Here is a 9,418-nt window from a genome sequence, read left to right as displayed (position 1 = left end):
CGGTGTCTGAGAGGGATCTCCCGCTTAGAGCTACGGGAATTTGATGCACTCGACTCGTCATAGACAGATTGAACATTTTAGCTGTTACCTCCTTAGAAAAAGTTCTGATTTCCCCACTACTTTTAATGTTTTCCAATGTTTTTTCGAATATAGGGACTTCTTCTTTCTTTGTGAGTGTATCATATAATTGATTAACGTCTGATCTAATGTGTCAAAGTCCACTGAAGAAGAACTTGGGTAACAAAGAAGCGTATTTCGGGAAGGGGCTCGATCAGAGTTTGCACTCTGGGGACGAGGAGTTTCAGGTACTGACCCTGGCAGGATGAAAACTATGCTTTCATTAGAGGCCACTGTTTCATACTGTGGCGAGCTCAGACAAGGAGGAGACAGAATTCTGTTCAGTCTTGCTCCACTACAATACTTTGGGTATTTGCAAAGGTTATTTAGACAAACAAAATATTTCCTGTTTGTCTTTTTTGTGTGTTTTAGCTCTTTTTTCATTGTTTCAAACTGTCTTTTTGCAAACATGGAAAAGTGGTGTTTGCGTGCTTTTAGCCCAGTGCTTGAGGTGGATGGCACACATCTGGAGAAGAGGTCTCCTGAATTAAATAATTCTGAGTTAGAGGCAGGTTTGTTTGAGCGATATTTCTCACAGGGCTCTACGCTACTCGAATCCATTTCACCAAATATCTCATGGATGACGTCAACTGCAGCCTGTTCTACAGGGTTTAGAGCTCGGATACTTTCTGTTTCAGCAGTTATTTCACCTTCTTTTGCTACAGCTGATCCTTCTGGAAGCTCAATTTCTTCCCCCTCCTGATCTGAATTTTCATCCTCTATCATCTCTTCATTGAAGCTCCATGAAAAAGAGGGATTAAGAGAAATCTCAGTGATTGGTGTTTGCACTGAGATGTCTGCATCCGTACTTTCGGGATCAGAATCAAATGGATCAGACCCACTTGTCGGGCGCTGGCAGCGCAGCTTACCTACAAGCTTTTTAAGGCATGAGGCAGCGTGACGAACCATGCAGTGTAGTTTTTTAATATTACTAAATGTACCGCTAACATAAATGGTGGGGTCTTCCGGGAAATCAGGGCTTTGTGCGAGCAGTGCAACTATTGAACTGATCTTTTCGGAGATCTCTTCCTCAACCATGCGTGTCAGCTTTACAGCCCTCTTACATCGAGATCGAGTCTCCGAGGGACGGCCTTATTTTCCCCTCATCTAAAAGCACTGGACATTCTTTCACCTTACGATCCTGAACATCAGGAAGGGCTATTTTTAGGATGCTGGCAGAGGCAGTCTGAATGATTTCAGAAAGCATGTCAGCAAGAATGCCTTGTATGTTGGCGTTGCATGTGCCACTTTGTATAAAGTACCACTCAATTTCCGAGAGCTTTTTGAAGTACTTATTGATTGGTGGCAAAATCTGGTCTGGCGTGACCACGATCGAATATTCATTTTCCTTTAGCATTGCCATTGCAGTCACAAATGTTATTTTCTTGGTTTGTGTTATCGGGCTTTGGAGTCGACGTCACGCTGCAATGCATTGTGGGGTCTACGAATCAAAACAAACACACTGTGTTGGAAGACGATTACAAGATGCTTAAAAGCAGCTCAAAAGAGAATGGACTGTATAGAGACCGATTTCGTTCAGAGGGGAAGCAGCGGTACTTGCAGAAAATAGCGTGCATTGGAAATGTGGAGCCGTGTGAAATACGGCCGTGGAGTAGAAACCCTGAAGACCAACTGCTATTGACGTATCCTGACATATTTTCGTACCTTATCTGTGGAATCAGCGCGTACAAGTCGTCATTCAAACAAAGGTAAGTCAGCTCGAGTACTGCGAGTGAAATGCGTTTGCTTCCCCTGCAAACATTCACATTAGTGCAGCATAAATTCATTCATGAGGGGAAATTACAGTGAGAACATGTGGAGGCTGTTAGGTGGATAACATAGTTCAGTGCATTGATGTGACATTGTCCTGAAGGATTTAGTTATTCTTTATGGTTAAAGAAATTGCAATGATTTATTCATATTTATTATAAATAATTCTAATTATACATCTTGCTTCCATATTTGTATCTTGTGTCACTAAAAATACATTTTATTTTAATTTTATACATTGATTAATGACCTGCAGAATCTCCTTATCATATTAAGGGATTCATAATTGTCACTTTATGCTTTCTCCATCTCTAAAGTGATTACATTACACATTACATACTTTAAGTTCATTTTCTGCAGGCAGGTTTCTGACAGAGAACAGGCAGGTTTAGAATATAACATGCAGCGATGGACACATAAAGAAATGAAAAATTACATGTATGTGCTAACTTTCTAAACACTTTGTTACATTTATGATGAAGTAGATAAAACACATTTATGTCGGCCTTGGCTCATAGTTCTTGTCTTTAAATGAACTTTGTCTGTGTGTGTTTCAGGTAGGGCTGCTCAATTAATCGAATTTTAATCACGATTACGATCTGGGCTTTCAACGATCATTAAAAATGAGTGAGCCGATTATTAGCCCCCCCCTCGTTTATCCGCGACACCTTAAAGGCCGGTCCGTAAAAATATTGTCGGGCATAAACCGGTCCGTGGCGTAAAAAAGGGTGGAGACCGCTGATTAAGAGGAGCCGAGGAAGATCTGAAAGCTAAGCAGAAGTTATTTGGAGAGGAGAGTGACTGCCATTGGTTGAAAAGAGAGGTAAAAAAAAAAACTTCAGTGGTGTTGCACACTATTTTATATTATTTTTTAAAGTCATTGTTAACCCTTTAAAGCCGGTCAGAGCAGCACGCTCCGTTTGGTGTAACTATTTTTAAATCCCTGTAGAACCTGGACCGTGTAAGCTAGCGCAATAATTTGTTTTGCATATAAAACCGGAGGAGTTGTACTTACATCTTATGCCATCAGCTTGTCCTCGGTCACGGTTTCCTTCCACATAAAGCTTTGCAAAAATTGCATAAAAAGCGCTTGCAGGAACAAAAACATAATATTCCAGAAACAGGCTTCGCCGATCCGATCAGCTGTTCGTAACACTTCCCACAGTGAAACAGACGTCAGCCCGAACTATCACATGTCCGCCATTTCCTGGCCGAAACCGGAAGTGACATCATTTTCGCGGAAATGTAGTTTTTTTACTTGTAGGCCTTAAAAGCCTATACTGGTCATGTTTGACTTTTCTGAATAGTTTCTGGGATGCTTAGAACTCGAATTGCACTGCTGGAAATAGTTTATTTTGATGCACATGCTGTTTTCTTTGCAAATTTGCATCATAGGATTGTTTTTTCGTTTTTCCTGCAGTATATAAAAATTGGTGTATCTCCAAAATAAAACTATGAAGACACTCAAAATAAATTTCCTGTTGTAAACAATTTTTTGCAACTTTTTTGTATTTAAAGTTTTGAGGGATAAACCTCTTAAATTTCTCCAAGTAATATATGTAAAAAAAAAAAAAAAAAAAAACGATTTTCAATTTTTTTTGTAGTTTATTGCACTTTTTTGCAATTAATGTAGTTACTATGGACTTAATGCATACATATTATTAAAATATGGGCTATAACAGTTGTATAGCAACTTGAAATGCTCCCATAAATGGCACTACAACATGTAAAAAAATAATATAAGCTCTGGCGGACTTGGTTCCATGGTAGGTCTTAAAGGGTTAAATAAATATCGTCAAATAATCGAGATCTCAATTTCAGTGAAAATAATCGTGATTATCATTTTTGCCATAATCGAGCAGCCCTAGTTTCAGGTCCTGCACTCAAAGACTGAATGAACCAGCATTGCAGCCATGGGTCACTGTGAGCATCACAGGGAATGTTGAAGCCGCCCACTGCCCCTGTAAGGCCGGAGTCGCGAAGACCTGCACCCATGCCACTGCTCTTCTGTTTAATGTAGAAGCAACAGTGTTGATCTGTGGCACAAGGACTGTTACAGATGAACCTGCATACTGGGTTTTGCTGGGTAATGTGACCAAGATACAGTCAGTGGTTGGCCATAACATAGACTTCTCCTCTTCAGCTGCCCAAAAAAGGCTCTTGATCAAAACATAAACAGACCATCCGTATTGAAAGGTAAAAGGAGCCGTCCTCAAAAAAGAAAAATCCCAGCTGCTTTTATAGTTTACAAATGACAAAATGTTTCCATAAAATCATGAGTGTTTACATGATATCACCCACTACTAACATTACTTTATTTACTGTATCTTTTGAAAAAATACCGCTATTTATACAGCAAAAGACTTAAGAATATTTAACAGGAGCAGGTTTCATTTTTCCCTGGTTTTACTACCACACTGTTCACCAAACCTTCACCATCTTATCCAGAAGGGTCACCTCTTCACCCTCACATGGAAGAAGTAATCTGATTGGCATGGTGGTGTGTTTGAAGCAGGTCCCTTGTGTAGCGCTGCAACCCAGTCACGATGTTTCATCCATTTCATTGGCTGGTTTGCTGCAATAATGCCAAATAATTAGCAACTCTATAGATAGAAGGTAGTTCTGCAAAATCACTCAGTAGGATGTTTGTTCTAATTTGCTATGAGCTCAGAGCGCATCGAAAATAAAACTAATAGGCTATAAAGAGTGATATGAACATATTTAGAACTTACCGGAATGAAAATGTCTGGAGCACCAACAGATATTTGGAGATGGAAGAGAACTGGATATCAGCTCGTCTCACAGCTGCTATCCAGGCTAGACGTCTTCGTTTGGTAACATCGATACACGAGCTGCCTCATGTTGCTTCCAGGTTGGGAAAGAATGAAAAGACAAACCCTTTTCAAGCTTATTCTCTTGCCGGTCGTGCGATCGAACATTGCAGCCGACCACACAGCAAGAACGAACCATGGCTGTCGTGTGTGCCTTCGCTCCTTTTTCGCTTGTGCTTTGTTTAGACCCCCAAAATCCTTTCCACGCCCACCCCCGTGACATCACGCTCCAAAGCCCTATAAAAGCCCATAACAGGCACTCACAGGCTGTATCCAAATTCAGGGTGTAATTCTTAAACACTTAAAGCTGAAATTCTGCATTGCACATCTTAATTAATCAAATCAAATTACTTATGGACCTGTGTACATGTGCACACATAGTCTGATGGGTGAGTGAAGTTGAACTCATACCAAAGTGACACTATACCTCGTGCTGAGCATGATCCAGGATAAGTGATTTATTTGTCTCCATAAATTTGTGTTTGTTGTGGAAAAACTGAATCTAGACGTTTAGAATTCATGGCGCTGCAGTGCAGTTCTCAGTTATGAACACAGAGGGGCAGTGATGTCATTTCTTTCATCAGTGGCTGATCTGTTCAGAGCAAGAACACATCAGCTGGGAGCTCTGTGGGAAGCGCAAGTTTGTGCTTTCCTTTTTTTTTCTTCTTCAAGAATCCCACCAGGTTATCATGTGTTGAGTGTAGGAAAGCATGGTTTTCTTAAATTCCTGATTGCTCTAAATCTAAAAACAGATTATTCACTAATAATTTCTACATCTGTGCAGGTTGTATGAACGTGGCAGAGCCCAGTGTCTATCAGGAGTTTGATGGCAGATGTGCTTCCAATTAGGGCTGGGCCATATTATACCGTTCACGGTAATACCGGTATAATGTTAGGCAACGATAGGAAAATGAAATATCGCGATAGAATGGGAGTAAAACGCGCATGCGCAGTGCCTTTGTTTTCATACGCACATGGCCGATTGTTGAGTGAAACAGATGAACCAGAATTGGTTTGTAAAAATGGTGCAACTTCAGTGATGTGGAACTGGTTTGGTGTTTGTCCGTCAGATACACGACAAAGCACATTTTTTTGCAGAACATGCAAGCGGCCGTTGTTATTGTCATATTTGTCGGACTAAGATGCTCTTAAATCTGGGAGTAATCTGGGTCCTAAACTCCGTATGCTTCAGGTCAAACAACACTGCAGCATCACTTAGAGTTAAAAACTGTCTAAATTCTTTCATCTTTAATAAAACGATCAGCATTGCTGCTTTACCAGGTGTAACTATAAAATTTAACTTCCAGGCATCCATGAAAACAAAAGTTATTACATTTAACGGAGTTAGAAGTTAGCAGGAAGCTAGCGGAAGTTAGCTCGCTAGTTTCGCTAGTTACCTAAGCATGATATAGCATGTTCTGACGGAGAGATTTCTGAAAAAAATCAAACGTACAGCTCTGCTATCACTTCCAACATAAATGAAGACAGGAAACTAAACAGCAGTGACGTTTGTAGGGTTACTGAAGTTGGGCTAGCTGGTATATAATGATGTGCTACGTGATCGCTAGCGACACAGCTATGTTAGCATAACATAAACAGTGAAGCTGGAGGACGAACACTAACACTTTTCCACTTATAAAAGTTAACGTGAAGGTTCTTCATGGTTAGAGACAAATGCAATCGCATGGCAGGATACTGTAAACGGACCAAACTTCAGTCAGGAGAACAACTGAGATAATCCATCCACAATACGAGGTTAGTCATTAATATACTGCAACAACATGGGAATAGAGCAGCTGCCAGAGAATTCAACATTAATGAATCAATGGTACAGAAGTGGAGGAAGCAAGAAGAATGAGTTTAATAAAGTTTGATTTATCTGACTGCTTTGTTTCGCTTAATGTGCCTTATAATCCCGTGCACCTTATGGTCCGAAAAATGCGTACTGCACACTGCAGTTTAATGTTGCAAAGCACCTCTTTTTAACTTCAGTGGATATTATACATGGTTATGCTCAGGATATGTCAGCCCATTTCTACTGGAAATGCCTTTTGGTTAAACTTTCAGCAAGGAATTTGCATTTGCACTGTTACATTTTTATAAAGCTTTAATGTACATAAAAACCAGCTTCTTGTTTAAGTGAAAATAAATGGAAGGTTGTCTTTTTGCGCTAGTAATGTTGTGGAGTTGTATTTTGTCTCGCATCAATTATATCGTCGGTTATATCGTTATCGCAAATTTTCAAATATATATCGTGATAAATATTTTTGGCCATATCGCCCTGCTCTACTTCCAATTCCTGTGAATTGCAAACAGGAGGCTCCTCTGAGTAAAGCTCGCCGTGTCCTCGCTTCAGGCTGTTGGAGGTGTGTGTTTGTCAATTAAACACAGATTTCTGCTGAGAAACACGCAGACAGGCCTTCCTGTGATGCCTGAATAAATGAGGACGAAAGCTGATTAATCCTCTGAAGCTCTTTTGTCTCTCAATATGAATGAACATCATTGCAGCTGTCTCTCACAAATGCTGGTTTATATTCAGAAAACAGAAAAAATATATATATATAGTTGTTCACAAAGCTGCAGATTTCAAAACTTAAGTAGGACTCGTGTGTTTGCAGAGAATGGAAAGAAAATATCCAGCGAGCTTTAGATCTGAGAGTTTGACCTTGTTGAGGTCAGAGCGGCACGACTGCTTCAAGCTAGTCACATCTCTGAATGCACAACACGTTGAACCTCGAAGCTGACAGACTACAGCAGCACAAGAGCACACCAGGTGTCACTGTTAGCTAACAGGAAACTGAGGCTACAACTCACACAGACTCATATTTGTGATTAAGTAGGACTCAGGATGCTAGAGGGAGTTTTAAGAGCCTTTTTGAGTTTTCAGGTGGAGTTGTGGGCTCTGCAGTTCTGCCTGTGGGTGGAGCCCTCCTGCTTAGGTTGCCCTCATGAATTCTTTCACCACAATGGTTTTGTGTCCCATCCCTCACTAACCTCCTCTGTGCAGTTTCGGCTGACGTAATGTGTTCAAAACCAGCCAATGACTTTTGGACTTGTGTACCTGTAGGGAGAAGGACTTTACCTGTCTGCTCACTCACTTTTCCTGAAACTCGCCACCTAAGCCTTAGTCGCTTACACCTCCAAGTAAGCTTGTTAGATCTGATGATCTGTTGATCTGAAGCTTTTACTGCAAAACTCATGTCCACCTTGGTCTCAAAGTCTGAATGTTAAGAATTGAATGCTTTTCAATACATTTTTAACCCTGTAAAGCCTGAATTATGAAAGACTTCATAGGAAAGTCAACTTTCAAAAATTGTTTATTTAACCTTCTGACAACATCCAAAAAAGAAATGAAATATCAATTTGTATACCAGTTTTAATTTTTTAAATCACTTTTTCTACATGTGGCATTTTTGGTGCAATTGATTGCTGACAGTAGGATCTAGGAATGGCAGACGCCCACGTTATAAACGTCGGTGATGAAGAACACACCACAGTGCACAAAATTCAGCTCACAGCAGCTGCAGGTACATGTGCTTAATACAACAAATCAGACTACAAAACAACAAACTAAAATAAAGGCATCTCTGAGTCAAGTGTAAAAAATGAATGTTAATCGATGGATCGCTGTGGCCGGTCTGTTTTTTGTCTGTCCTACCACACTTGAGAGTGGAAAAGGAAGGCTGAAGTCTCGCAGGTATCTGTCCCACCATGAAATGGGAACGAAGCTCTGGCTTCAAAGATGCCTGGACGATCGTAATAACGACGATCTTTGGTTGGCTCGCCATCCAGTTAACTGGAACTGTGGAATCTCTGTTCTTCAATGGAGGCCTGCTTCGTTTCGTCTGTCGAACTGTTTACCAGATGGAAAAAAACCCTGACCTACAGACAGGTCACATGATCCATATGGTCACAGTTTCTCCATACACTGAGCATGTCATACACAGTCAGTGTAACCTTTATCTCAGTTCAACCAGCTCAGTGAACTTTAACACCATCAACTTGAAGTGCTCACTTACAGTTCAAGATTTCAATCAATGTTTTATTTCTATAGGACATTTAAAAAGGACCGTGTCCATCAAAGTGCTTCACACAAGGTAGCAAAGCAGATTACAACAAAGGCAACAGTTATAGTTACAGTTACATAGCACAACTGCAGACCAGGTGGAAGTCCAAACTAATTTGCTTCAAAAGCTAGATGGAACAGGTGAGTTTTTAAGCGTGATTTAAACGATTGAATGGAATCTGACATGCGGACATGGATAGGAAGATTATTCCAGAGTTTGAGTGCGGCAATTGCAAAAGCTCAGTCCCCTCTAGTCTTTCGTCAGGGCCTTTGTTGCACTAAGAGCAGTTGGTTAGAGGATCTGAGTGCTCTCTTGGGGCTATACATGTCGAGAAGTTCTGTTAGGTAACTGGGCGCCAGGTCATTTAAAATTTTAAAAGTATACAAAAGGATTTTAAAAACGATACAGTATTTAACAGGAAAGTAACAAACAGGTTGGTCTAGTTGCCATAATTAGTGTAACACAGTGGAATGAGTGTTGAACAAAATGTGTATTAGTGATGTCCTCAGCTTGGAAGATCTGAAAGGCACTCCAAGAGGCATTTAACCAATTTTTCATGAAGGATCTGAGGGTGTTAACAGAAGGTCCAAACAACATCTTCTAGGTATGTGAAACACTAAAACACTTTTAAAG

General features: G+C 40.4%; 1 long non-coding RNA gene across 1 annotated transcript; it reads left to right on the top strand.

Moving 5' to 3' along the window:
• The first annotated feature begins 1,493 nt into the window (after positions 1-1,493).
• Positions 1,494-4,113, top strand: LOC146555465 (uncharacterized). Its single transcript, XR_014889341.1, has 2 exons — positions 1,494-1,826; positions 3,762-4,113. It is a non-coding gene; the product is annotated as an uncharacterized LOC146555465 (long non-coding RNA).
• Positions 4,114-9,418: the final 5,305 nt, after the last annotated feature.

This window comes from Mchenga conophoros, linkage group LG17, assembly GCF_057382185.1.
Source record: "Mchenga conophoros isolate Kocher_MC1m ecotype Shallow Benthic linkage group LG17, M_conophoros_male_GT1.1, whole genome shotgun sequence".
Classification (NCBI taxonomy): domain Eukaryota; kingdom Metazoa; phylum Chordata; class Actinopteri; order Cichliformes; family Cichlidae; genus Mchenga; species Mchenga conophoros.
This window is presented reverse-complemented; position numbering and strand designations above follow the sequence as displayed.